Consider the following 13,613-nt stretch of genomic DNA (forward strand, 5'->3'; position numbering starts at 1 on the left):
TATTCACAGAAGACACTTACTCACTTCGGTATTCACAGAAGTTAGGAGTCCTAACTTTAGGACTCCAAAAGGCCTTCTGTGAATAACGAAAGTCTTAACATTAGGATTTTTCTCAGTTTAGGAGTCCTAAAGTTAGGACTCCTAACTTTACTACTACTAAACTGAGAAAAATCCTAATTTTAAGGCTTTCGGTATTCACAGAAGGCATTTAGGAGTCCTAAAGTTAGGAGTCCTAACTTTACTACTACTAAATTGAGAAAAATCCTAATTTTAAGACTTTCGGTATTCACAGAAGGCATTTAGGAGTCCTAAAGTTAGGAGTCCTAACTATACTACTACTAAACTGAGAAAAATCCTAATTTTAAGACTTTCGGTATTCACAGAAGGCATTTAGGAGTCCTAAAGTTAGGACTCCTAACTTCTGTGAATACCGAAATGAGTAAGTGCCTTCTGTGAATACCAAAATGGTAGTAAATTTAGGATTTTGTCTTAAGTTAGTTCTGTGAATCGGGCCCATAGTGAGCAGAAATTTTCCAATTTGCTTTCTTTTTATTTGAACATCATGTATTTCATTTTTTTGTATCGAAGCAGGGACTCTGAGACTCGAACCCGGTTCCCCAGCTCTAAAGTCAGCAACTTTGGATGTTACACCATAGCCTCTCTCTAAGAATTGCTGGTTTTTAATGGCAGTGATCGCTGCTTGGTGGGGGGGCAATACCAGTCCATAATGTTCTTATAAAAGAGAATGCCTTCTGCAGTGTCACGGTCTTAAACTTAGTCCAAGTCCAGGCATTTTTGGGATTATCGCTGAATTATACAGTTGCCCTTGCTCTGGGGCGTGCAGGGTGTCCACACAAGAGAGTGCACTGCTCGGGTATTTGATTTTAGCTTCTAGTGAAGTGTGTTTTCACATTATGTAGCGTGTTTTTTTTTTTCCAGAGTTTTATATAGTGCGAACTAGACCTGAGGCATCGGGTATCAGAGCACTTTACATGAGCACCAGTTTTGTTACAGATTAACACATTCGTGTTTGTTAGGCATGGGGAGATTAAGTGATTTGCCCAGAATTACAGGATATTGAGCCTCGTTGCCAAGACTCAAACCCAGTTCCCCAGGTCTGAGGTCGACCAAGGCTACATCCTCTCCCCATGGTTTTTTTCCCTGCACTTTAGGGCCTGGCATCGTATGTATGAGATGGCTCAGTTCTCAGATTTGGGATGTAGAACGAGGATTACCACTTTTTAGATTAGTGTGTACCAAGCAAAACATAAAAACACAGTTACAGTCGAAAAAACATTGTGTCTTTTATTTACTATGTTGTTGTCAGCCTTAAACAGCCATCTCTCAAAGACATTTAACAATCACAAACACCTTCCACTTGCTTGGAAGGATTTCGACAGCTGGTCAGTGGACAGTAAACAACTGTAAAATGCCAAAGGGTTGTGTTCTACACCCAATATGTAAACGTGAATAAATTAAATGAAGACAAAAAGATTGTGGGCAGAAATATGTATAAATACCTCATACATTAAATTTTTTTGCAGGTTTTCTAAATATATCACAAACTAGCCTCAAGGTTTTTGGAGCGCTATATGTGCGCACCAGTTGTATTACACGATGTCACCTTTATTTTATTTGGTATGCATGGGGAGATTAAGAGATCTATCTAGAATCACAGGATGGGGAGCCTGTCGTTCTGCATCCTTTCCCCGTTTTGTGCACATTAAAACAGTAAATGTTGCTGTATCCATAATAATGTGCTGCATAGGTAAGTATATATAAGGTCTCAAAGGCGAGACCGATTGCATTGCAAATGCTTGTTAAAGCCTGCGACCTGCCTTAGAGGAAGTGTGCTCAAGTTCTGATGGCGCCGGGGATCTCGGTCGCCTTTGATGGTGCAGTTACCGTCTCTCTTTTGCCTCTTGGCCGACATTTTATCAATTTCGCCTTTTATGTTTGGGTGTCAGCTGGTATGTGGTTTTAACGTGGTGTTCTTTGCATAGGCAATTTTCTAAATATTTTTAGCATTTGCAAATTAATTTTAACTTCTTGTTTGCATACAAAAAAGTTAAAACATGCACAACGTCTTGCTCCAGGAAGGTCAAATTGATTACTTTTCAGAGCAAACATGTGTAAGTAGTAATTTACCCATTAAAGCAGACTGGTTTGACCACTGGTTTAAATACGCAGTGGTTCAGCGGCATCTGCCGGGAATGAAACACAAATCGTAGGTATCAATGTGTGTCTGACCCAGCTTAGACATGACCCTGGAAATTCATTCTTCCCTCCACTTTTATTTCTCTCCAATTCAGTTTTCCTATAGCTTCGCCCTCGCCTTTACTCCGCATCTTGCTTCTAGTCTCTGTGGATTCCACTTCCGCTTCTGCTTTTTTGTCACCTTTTATTTTCCTCCTGCTATTCAACTGGCACATCTGGCCTCCAAGCCTCAATTGTCATAGTTTTATACTCACTCCGTGCTTCCCTCATCTCTCCAGCTCACACCACCTCCCCCCCCCCCATCTCCACTTCATAATGCTGAATTAAGAACCATATGTATAATACAAGCCCTGGACTGCGGCAACATGTGCAACCATGCAACATGTAAAATAACATTGGCAGAGCCAATAGATTTCGCATAGATGAAACCTATTAGATTTGCCAATGCTTGTTTTCCTTGTTTTCTCATGCACAGCACAAATGCTCAGGATTTTACCAGCTCCTTCTCCTCCCACACGCCCCCACCCCCTCCAAAATACCCATTGCTTCTTTAGGTCGAGCAGAAGTGTATGACCTCTTGTATACTTTAGTATACACACATCTCTGTGGGCCAAATGCCATTCCTTGCTTCTCATTTGTTTGTTTCAATGTCCTTTAAAAATCCTTGCTTACTAGTGGCCAGTCCTGCCTCTTTGTCCTTCCTTTTTCCTCTAAGGAGCAGGGACTTAGTCCAATATCATTACGCTTGGTTCTATTAAATTGCTCGTGGGGGGACTATTTTATTATGTTTTCAACCTCGTGTTACACTGTGGCTGCTCAAACCCGTAGCTGCTTACATTATATTGCAACATTAACCCTCTCAGTTCCTTCCATGTGGCTGGCATTCTTTTGTATTCCTTGTGAAGACAGCTCCCAGGCTGGCTTGGAATGCAAGCAATTAATTATTGTGGTTTTAAGTCTGCCTCCTTTAATTTCCTCCAGAAACAGGCACAAAAATACTGCAACAGCATGCCATCTAGCTACTGCAGCTCTAAATCATGTAAAAAAGTTAAACCACTACTTAAAAACAACAATTGTTTCAGTTCCATTAAACCAGCGCTTCAAATGATACTTTAACATGCATGCTGCTTGTGTACTTTCTTCCCCTCCAGGACCTGTGCTTGCTTGGCTGCTGGCTGAGGGGTTGGAAGTCTCTACTCTTGGTTTAGCGCTGAGGCGAAAATGTTTCTCTCTCGAAGAATGTCCCCTGTAAATGTGCATTTGAATGTAGTACATTAAATAAATGCAGGACAAGAACGCAGGGCTGGCACAAGGACGGTGCGATCACACTGGATACTGACTTCAGAGTAGAGGGGCTGTGTTTCCGAGTTTATTTTGCTTTTAAAGGCACTCCAGACACATTCCTGGCCTCAAGCAATTCCAGACAATAAAAATGTCAAGAAAACTCCAGTGATTGCTAACTTGCAATGAGTCAAAACTTCTTCTACTAGACAACTCCATCTCTCCAGCAAGAACATCAGAGTGTTAATATGCCGGCTACAAAGAGTGTACCATTCAGAACACACAAAGTACATAAAATGTAAATAGGTCAGTGGCTTACTGCTTTTGTGTTAATTGCAGCTTATAAGTTAAAATCCTAACATAGAACAGTGAATTTATAACTGTCATCAAAGAACTGCATGCACTACAAAGTATACATTTGAGCAGATATTAATGTTGCAAAAAGGGTTCATCTGGGTAGAAATCGGTTCTTTTTATTTAAGTGAACCCTCAACTATGGTGGTGATGAAGGAATCTGCAACACTCAGCCTTATCTCAACATCACCTCAGCATCAGCGCAGCACCACCTCCTCATCAGTGCACCACCACCAGTGCAGCACCAACTCGGCATCAGCAAAGTACCAGCGCAGCACCACCTTAACATCAGCACTGCACCATCTTAGCTTTAGCACAGCACTATCGCAGCATCAGTGCGCAACCCAACACAGCCCCACCTCAGCATTAACTCAGCACCAACGCAGCACCACTTCAGCATCCGCGCACCACCACCTCAGAACAGCACCAACTAAACATCACTCAGAACCAGCTGAGCACCAGCTCAGAACCAGTGCACCACCACCACCACCTCAGCATCAAACAGCACCACCACAGCATTACTCAGCACCACCTCCTCATCAGTGAGCTACCACCAGTGCAGCACCAACTCAGCAACAGTACAGCCCCATCTCAGCATCAGCACAGCACTACCTCATCAGTGCTGCACCACCTGAGCACCAGTGCAGCAGCACCACCTCCGTATGACTCAGGTCCACCTCAGCATGACTCAGCACCAGCGCAGCACCACCTCGGCATTAGCACAGCACCACCTCAGCATTAGCACAGCACCACCATGGCATCAGTGCACCACCACCAGCACATCACACCTCCGCACCAAAGCAGCCCTACTTCAGCAGCAACTCTGCACCAATACCGCACCACTTCAAGATCAGCACAGCATCACCACAGCACCAACTCAACATCACTTAGCACCACCTGATCACCAGTGCAGCACCACCACCTTAGCATGAACCAGCACCTCAGCAATCACTCAGCACCACCTCAGCATCACTTTCTCATCAGTTCACCACCAAATCAGCATCAGCGCAGCACCAACACACACAACATAAACATCAGCACAGCACCATTTCTGCATCAGTGCACCACCACCAACGGAGCACCACCTCAATATCAGCAGAGCATCACCGCAACACAGCACAAACTCCGCATCACTTCAGCACCAGTGCAGCACCACCACCTCAGCATAACTCAGCACCACAGTGTCACTCATACCACCTCTGCATCACTCAGCACCACCTCTGCATCACTCAGAACCACCTCCGCATCACTCAGCACCACCTCCGCATCACTCAGCAACCCCTCAGCATCACTCAGCACCACCTCAGTAACACTCAGTATCATCTCCACACCAGCACACCACTACCTCAGCATCACTCAGGAATACCGGAGTATCATTCAGCATCACCTGAGCATCACATCTGCACCAGCACACCACCACCTCAGCCCCACTTCAGCATTACTTAGCACCACCTCAGTGTGCCCTCAAAATCTGGCATCTGGTGCCCGTCCGCTGCTCTTGTTGTAATTCAGGTACTAGTTCTCAATCTCCATCCTCCTATTATTTATGTCCCTTCATTCATAACAACAAAAAAGCTATAATAAATAAGCATTACTACAGGCAGTAAGAGGTTGCCAGCATTGCAAGGAGATAAAAACTAGAAGAAATATTTTGTTAATTCTTTTTTTACTAGTCTTTAAATTGTACATATTGCCTTCTTTAAACTCTACTACTTAACACTCCACAACACTAAATACCATTGCACATACTTACACTCCATTACTCACAGTCCCATTCCACTTAATTCCAATACACATAAAAACACACAATTACCATCCAGGTAATACAACTGCACATCATACCACTTAATTCCACTACACAAATCCACACCACACAGTGTCACATCACACAATATCACAAATAACAAGTCCAATCCAGCCCACATAATTGGTACACACCACATACATCCACTACAATCCATAACACATAGGTTAGAGACATTTACAAAGCCAACCGCTCCAACTCTTTCCTTTATTTTTAAACACATAGATCTGATGCCTAGCTCCTACCAATTTGTTCTTTTCTGTCACCAAAAAACGCAAAGCTATACACGCGTCCATGCCATATAATTCAGCTCCACATATTTCCAGTCCACACCACATAATGTAACACCAAATGACATAATACAACTCAACAACACAATTGCACAACACACCACATACATGCAATCCACACCAAACAATTCCACATCGTGCCACAAAATTCAACAGCACAACACATAATTAAACTGAACTACTTACCACTCCACCACACACAATCCCACTCCACATAATGCCACTACACTGAATGCCACATAATTGCTAACCATATATTTCCATAGCACACCATGCCACATAATGCCACTACACAAATCCACTCCACACCAAACAATTACACTACTAACTAATCCAATCCAACCCATATAGTTCCACTACACACCACATACATGCACTTCATAACACATAAGAATGCATTGCCATTTACAATGCCAATAGCTCCAGCTCAAATAAATGCGAGACTGATTGCATTTCCAATGCTTGTGTTAATTAGCTTCAGTTTCCATACTGTGGTCGGCGGCACTTACTTCCCATGGCTAGTGTTTATGGTGCGTCGTGATTAAGACTTCCCCGCACCAACATGAGCCCAAATATATTGGATGAGGTTTTCAGGAGTGTGTTTGTGTAAGGAGAGTAGGTGGCTCGCTATCTTAAATATCAAATTTTTCCCTACATGTACGCTACATGCACGTCACCAGACTTAGAGGAGAGAGGTTGTTTGCACTTTTGAAGGCTTTCATTCCGTGAGAGCAACACGCAAACCTTTGTGCCTTGTCACACATAACCAGGTGATTAATGTTTTGCTGAGGTACAAGCCTTTTATAATTGCCCTTTGTCCCTGAGGTATGTTGTATTTTAAGCCAGGCTGCTGTGGGGGATTGTGCACACACCTGTGAATTGTCCAGGCCGGGGAGCAGCTGTGGGGCTAGGTTCAACCAGTTGCTGCTCGGGAACTTTGTTTACATTTCTGTCATGACTGCTGTAGTCAGAACCAAATGCAGGCTCCTAAACCTTCACTAGTATGTTAAGCCGTTTGTGCCAAAATTACAGATTCCCATAGAGGATACCTCCTCAAATGCATACTGTGCTGCAAAATGAATATGACACATATAACAATTAATTTAACATGTGTTGAAATAAATATTATACCTAGCAGAATGAATCTGACTTGTACCAGAACAAATATGAAACATGTCAGAGTGAATATGCTACTTATTGATTAGCATGAATAACACATACTTTGAATTGACTAAGAGATCTACTGAAAAATACATCAATCATACTGAAATGAACATGGCCTTCAGTGTAAACAATATAGCAAGCACTGAAATTAATACAATATGTATTAAAAAGAATGGGACTTTTTTTGTAATGGCTGTTATATTCCAAGAATAATTCAACATACATTGAAGTGAATATTACAGATAGAAATGAATATCAGTTTCAGTTACTGCTGTGAATATATTATATTCTTATAAGAATATATTGTACACTGAAAATAATATCACATACCTTGAAATGAACATTACACATGTTACAATGACTATGAATTGTGTTGAACTGGATATTACCCAGATTGGAATGAATATGAGATATACAGAAATTAATATGAGATTATTCAAAATGAATTTAAGTTGTTTTGAAATTAATATCAACCCCAATGAAATGAAAATGACATGCCTTAAAAATTAATATGACCAAATCTGAAATTCTCATTACATCCGTCAAAATTAATTTGCCATGCATTGAAAGTAATATGATACATATTGCAATGGATATGACATAGGTTAAAATGGATATGATGCATGGTAAAAATTAATCAGTAGTGTTAAATTGATTATGACAGCCATTGAAACAAACATAACATATGTTGAAAGGAATATGACAAATTAGAAGGAATATCAAATGTGCCAATATGAATTAGCTTTATTGAAATTAATTTGATATGAAATGAATATGATATTTATCAAAATGAATACGGCTTGCATTGAAAGTCGTATGCTACACATTGGAATGAATATTATTTTGAAATGGAGGCTAAACAATAATAAATGAAGTTTTAATATGAATGCAACATCCATTGGAAGGATTATGGCACATGCTAACATGAATATGACATGCGTTGAAAGGAATATAAGCCCCATTGAAAATAATTCAACATGTGCTAAAATGCATATGACATATGCTAAAATTACAATGACACTTGTTAAAATAAATGACATGTTCTGGAATCGATATGATATACATCTAAATAAATGACGTATTGAAATAATGATAACATATGTTGAAATGTATATGACCCATGTTAAAATTAATATGTCAAGCCTTAATGTGAATATGACATCCATTGAAATGAATGACATTCATTGAAAGGAATATGATACGTTACAATTAGTATGAACCACTTTCAAATGTGTATGAAAACTGTTGAAATTAATATGTCTCACATCAAAATTAATATAACATTGATTAAAATGAATGATACATTTTGAAATTAATATGAAACTATGTGAGATTAATGTGGCAAGCATTACAATGAATAAAGCACACATTGAAATGAACACAAGCCATGTTTAAATGAATATGACCTAAAGGGATGCAAGGATGACTTTAAGGTTTGAGAATGGGTAGCAGTTAAGGGAGGTAAGGGATATTTTTGGATTTAGATTACGGCACAGGTGTACAGAGGAGTGGCGTAGCCTGGACTGGCGTACAGTGGAGTGTGGTAGAGTGGAATACCATACAGTGGAGTGGTGTACAGTAGAGTGGCATAGTATACAGTGGAGTGGCGTACACTTGAGTAGCGTACAGTGGAGTGGAATGCAGCTGAATAGCGTACAGTGGAGTGGCATACAGTGGAGTGGCATACAGTGAAATCACGTAGGGTAGAGTAGAGTGGCATAGAGTAGAATAGCGAGTAGTGGAGTAGCGTGCAGTGGGTTGGAGTAGAATGCCATACAGTCTAGTGGAGTGGAATGGCGTACAGTGTAATAGTGTAGAGTGGAATAGTGAAGTGGCATACAGTTGAATGACATGGAGTGGAGTGCCATACAGTGGAGTGGTGTTGGGTGGAATAGTGTATACTGGAGTGGTGCACAGTGGTATAGAGTGGAGTGGTGTATGGTTGTAGTTGAAATATAGTAGGAGTGTAGATTATGGTATACGTAAAATAGCGAATTGCACTGCCTTGTGTTTCTCCAGATTTACCAAGCAACGCAGGGCCACTAATGGTGGCCTTGCATTGTTTTGTACATCTGACTTAGGTATTGCGTCGCCCATGCCACACAATGTGTGATGCAAGTGTAATATTATACAATACTACAGGTAGACCATAGTAATATATTGTGCCATGATATACCCCTGTAATTTTGCGGTATAGTGTGGTATATGCCGATGATAAGGCAGTAGACGATTGACTAATGACTATTTACAAAATTAAAAGGCAGCCATTTTGTTTTTACTAAACCTTGGCAGTGTTCTCGGTAAGGGCCTTAGATATAGATACCTAGTAGGTTTTATTGTTGTTCGCTACTTATTACCGCTTTATTAAAGTTGTAATGGGTAGGAAAAAAGAGTTATATATTTTTATACGTCTTTTTAAAACAAGTTTACAGAGTACCATGCTAGTGTATGGCAAGTATGTTTTTTAGTGTTTTATTTTTAGAAAGCTGTTAAGTAGCACACTAATTTCTAGCTACTACTGCAGTACTGGGTAAACATTATTAAGAATTAAGTATATTAAACATTGTAAATACGCTGTAGTACTCTATATTTGTGAAATATAGTGTACTCTATATTTGTGAAATGCAAGTGTTTTTTCCAATTTTTTGTGTGGAGTTGCGGTTAGGGTTCAGGAGGGAGATGTAATGAATGAAGGGTGATGAGTTATTCATAAGGACAAAGGAAATTGAAAAAGGGGATGAGGGATAAGAAATGAGGAATAAGAACATAGGTGTGAGATATTAGATTGTTCTAAAATAGGAATGTGGTAAACATTTTAGGACCACATCGTTTGTTCATTTCACTCATCATGCAAAGCAAGAAGAAAATGTAAATTCCAAGGGATATAGAATGAGTGATTAGGAGTAAAAGGTGAGGAAGAATGAAGGGAGTGTGTGGGAAGAAGGGTGAGGTGGACGCGATAAGGAGTGACTACTGAAGGATGAGGGATTAGAGATGAGACATGAAAGGTGGGTCATGAGGAATGGGAGTGGCAGATGAGGCCTGAAAAGTAAGGAGGGATAAGTGACAGTTAGGGTTTAAGGGAAGAGGGCTGAAGAATGAGGACTGATGACTAAGGGATGAGGAGTGAACAATGAGGATGTGTTAAAAGGGATTAGGTACTGCACTTTTGAAGGTTGACGAGTCAGGAATAATGGATGAAGAGTGAAAGTTGACAAGTAAAGAATGAGAGATGAATTGTGAGGACTGAAGGTTGATTGGCTAGGCTCAGTGAGGGAAGAAGAATGAGGGAACAGTGAGGCATGATGAGTGAGAAACATGGGGTTAATATTGAGGACTGTCATGTGGAGGAAGTGATGAGGAGATACTAAAAAGGTCAGCGGAGTGGTCATTTTAGGAAAACTTTTGTCCAGTTCCTGTGTCAATGTTGAAGAGAGGAGTGAGTAGTGATGGATTGTGGCTGTAGAGTAACAATTCAGGGGTCAAGAGTGTGGAATGAGGCATGAAGAGTGAGGGAAGTTGGTGAGTTTGTGTAAAATTAGGAAAGCAGAGTAAGGGATGAGGATTGAGTCATAAGGTTGGGATGTGAGGAAGAAGGTGAGTGAAGGATGAGATAAACGATGAGAAGTGATGGTTGAGATGTGAGACTGAAAGAAGGAGTAATTAAAAGTGAGGAATGAGAGTTAACAAATGATGATTGAAGGATGAGTTAGATAATATGGCTGTGCATTGAGAACTGATGGATAACAATGAGTTGAATAAAGTATGAGGAGCTAAGAAAGAGGATTGAGGACAAGAGGGTACGGAAGTGAGGCATGAGATGTAAGAGATCAGCATGTCTTAAAATGGACAGTGTGTATATATTTTAAGGTATCGCCATTTGGCCATTTCAATTATTTCTCAGAGGGGGAGGTATGAGCAAGGAGGTATTATGGAAGAAAATTAAGGAGAGGTGAGGAATAAAGTGTGACAAATAATTGATGAAGAGTGAGTGGAAGAGTGGGAAATAAAGAGGTGGAATAAGGGTTGAGGAGGAACAACTGCGGGTTGAGGGGTGAGAGATGAAACATTAAAAAGTAGATGGAATAATGCAGAGTGAGGTATGTGAAGTGATGATGAGTGAGAGATGACTTATGTATGATGAATTCAGGATGGCTGATTGATGATGAGGAGTGAGGGTAGAGGGAGGGGTGGTGATAACAAGTGAGAACCAGAAGAAGGGCATTTAGGGCCTCATTTATATTTTGGCAGTCTGCCTGTCCTCTGCCAGGATGCCGGAGTAAATTACTCTGTCGCCCTGATAGAGGTGCCGACTGCCAAATTTTAAAATGTCTGCCGGTCGTTAAACATTTCAAGCATTGACATAAACCACTGTTCCCTCTCTGTCAACATTTAAATTGGACCCTAAGCATGATAGAAGAGAAGTAAAGAATGAGGAGTGAGGAAGAAGGGAATGGCTGAGGAATGAGAAGTCCAGAGTGAGGTAGGATGAGTAATGGATAAGGACTGATGAGGGAGTGTGAAGACAATTTAAGTTTTCTCTACCCCCTTATGTCACAGAAGTGCTATATTTATGTGAATTGGAACACTATATCTGCTGTGTGCCTTAACCTTATTAATGTAAAGTGAAGCACCAAACATACTACTGGAGTGAATTCACTATAGAAATTAGGAATTCATGTGTGTGCTTTAATATGTATTGTAATGTCACATATTGTAGTTAGCATTCACACTTACACTTGTGTATTTCGAGTTATACTGCTTTACTGAAATTGCATTTCTTATGCACCCATATATTCATTTATTAACGTTTGCATTTATTTTGAAATCATATATGTACATATAATTATGCATTTGAAGTGCACATTGAATGTTTTACTGCATTAGCCTAATCTATAGGCCTTAAGCATTTGGTCTTCAATTTTTAAACTTCAACATGAAAGTTTTTTGTGCTGCAATGTTTTTGTTTTGCAGATGCTTTCATATGATCTCATAGTTAGTGAAAGGCCTACTGCGTATTAGAGATAGTGAGGTCTGGAAGGAAAACGTTTGGCAAGAATATGCGGTGCTAGCGAACTAATGGAGATCGCCTATTCATTTCATATCAGGAGCCGGAAGACACTCAATGTTGTCCTGATGTTCAAACGGTTGGACGAGAGCATCAAGCAATAGATTATTCCTACTGTTAGAAAGTGGAAAGTTACAGAAGTTAAGTGACATGGATTTCTTGAATGATCTATGGGTTTTAGTTTGGACTTGTACTATAGGTTGGGAGATTCAGATTCCCTTTAAATTCCGGGGGGTATAGACCTACCTGATCATATTACCTTTGTGTGGCCTTATGCTATGAATTGTCCTGATTTGGAGAACTTTTACTGAAGTCTCCACTATTCTGACACCATCTTGCTTTTCCTGATTTAACTAGGGTTCCCCAGTTTTGTCCAATTTTAGTTTAAAATTAGTTTAGGTGACTTTGAATGTATTCATTCATAGACAAAAGGATCGAAACCTGCACACTGATCATCAGATTCTATTCCTTATCTTCTGTATTGCTGCAACTGAATTTGTTGTATGCCTTATGCTATTAAGACTTAATTTCATTCAACATTTTGGTTTACCACTGGTGATTCTGTATCTTTACAAAATGTTCTTGAGATTTATACACATCAGTTTGGCCCTTAATTTCTAATAAAACATACTTGACCTTACGTACGGATTCTTGGTCCCCAGTGGCGTACATTGTAATTTAAATTGACTGAGTTAAAAAAAAACCCACAGTTTATTGATTTTCTCAATGCACAATGCTTCATACAGTTCTAAATACTTAAGGTATACAATTAACCCCATGGGTTAAAGCACAATTAAGCTACTCCGTGCGTATATTTACAAACAGAGTAAAATCCATGAGCTGGTGTGAAATTGTATATACTCAAAATAAACAATCCGCTAAACTAGCCCTGCCCTCCCACCCACCCTCCTTCCTGGCTCACACCAGAGTTTGACCGTGCGGGCACAGGATATAGCTCTGTCGAGGTGGTATATTCGTGCTAAGTCATTTGGAGTGTGTGCGATTCCCCACGACCGGCCGTGCCCTTTTAGGCACAAAGGTCACTAGCCACAGCACCGATTTTGGGGTGGGTTAGTGCCCTATAATTGTTTGATTGAGGTTAACTCCCCTTTACCTCTCAGACAACTAAAAAGAATCATCCCAGGATAAATGGGAAGATCGGCCTCATTCTCTAGCAAGTGTTAAGGATTGAGAGGGGATACATGAGGAGTAAAGGGTGTGGAGAGAGACGAATGAAGGCTGAAGGATAAAATCAAGGTGAGACATGAGCTAACCATGAAAGGCATGAATGAGTGCGAAGGATGAGAAGTGAGGGATGAGTAATCAGGAGCGAGATCTGATGACTGAGGAGTGTGAGATAAGGAATGAGGTAAGAAGGATGAGGAGCTAAAGGATGAGTAGAGAGAAATACAAAATGAGGAGTGGGTGCTGTGGA

This window comes from Triturus cristatus, chromosome 7 (assembly GCF_964204655.1).
Source record: "Triturus cristatus chromosome 7, aTriCri1.1, whole genome shotgun sequence".
NCBI classification, from domain to species: Eukaryota; Metazoa; Chordata; class Amphibia; order Caudata; family Salamandridae; genus Triturus; species Triturus cristatus.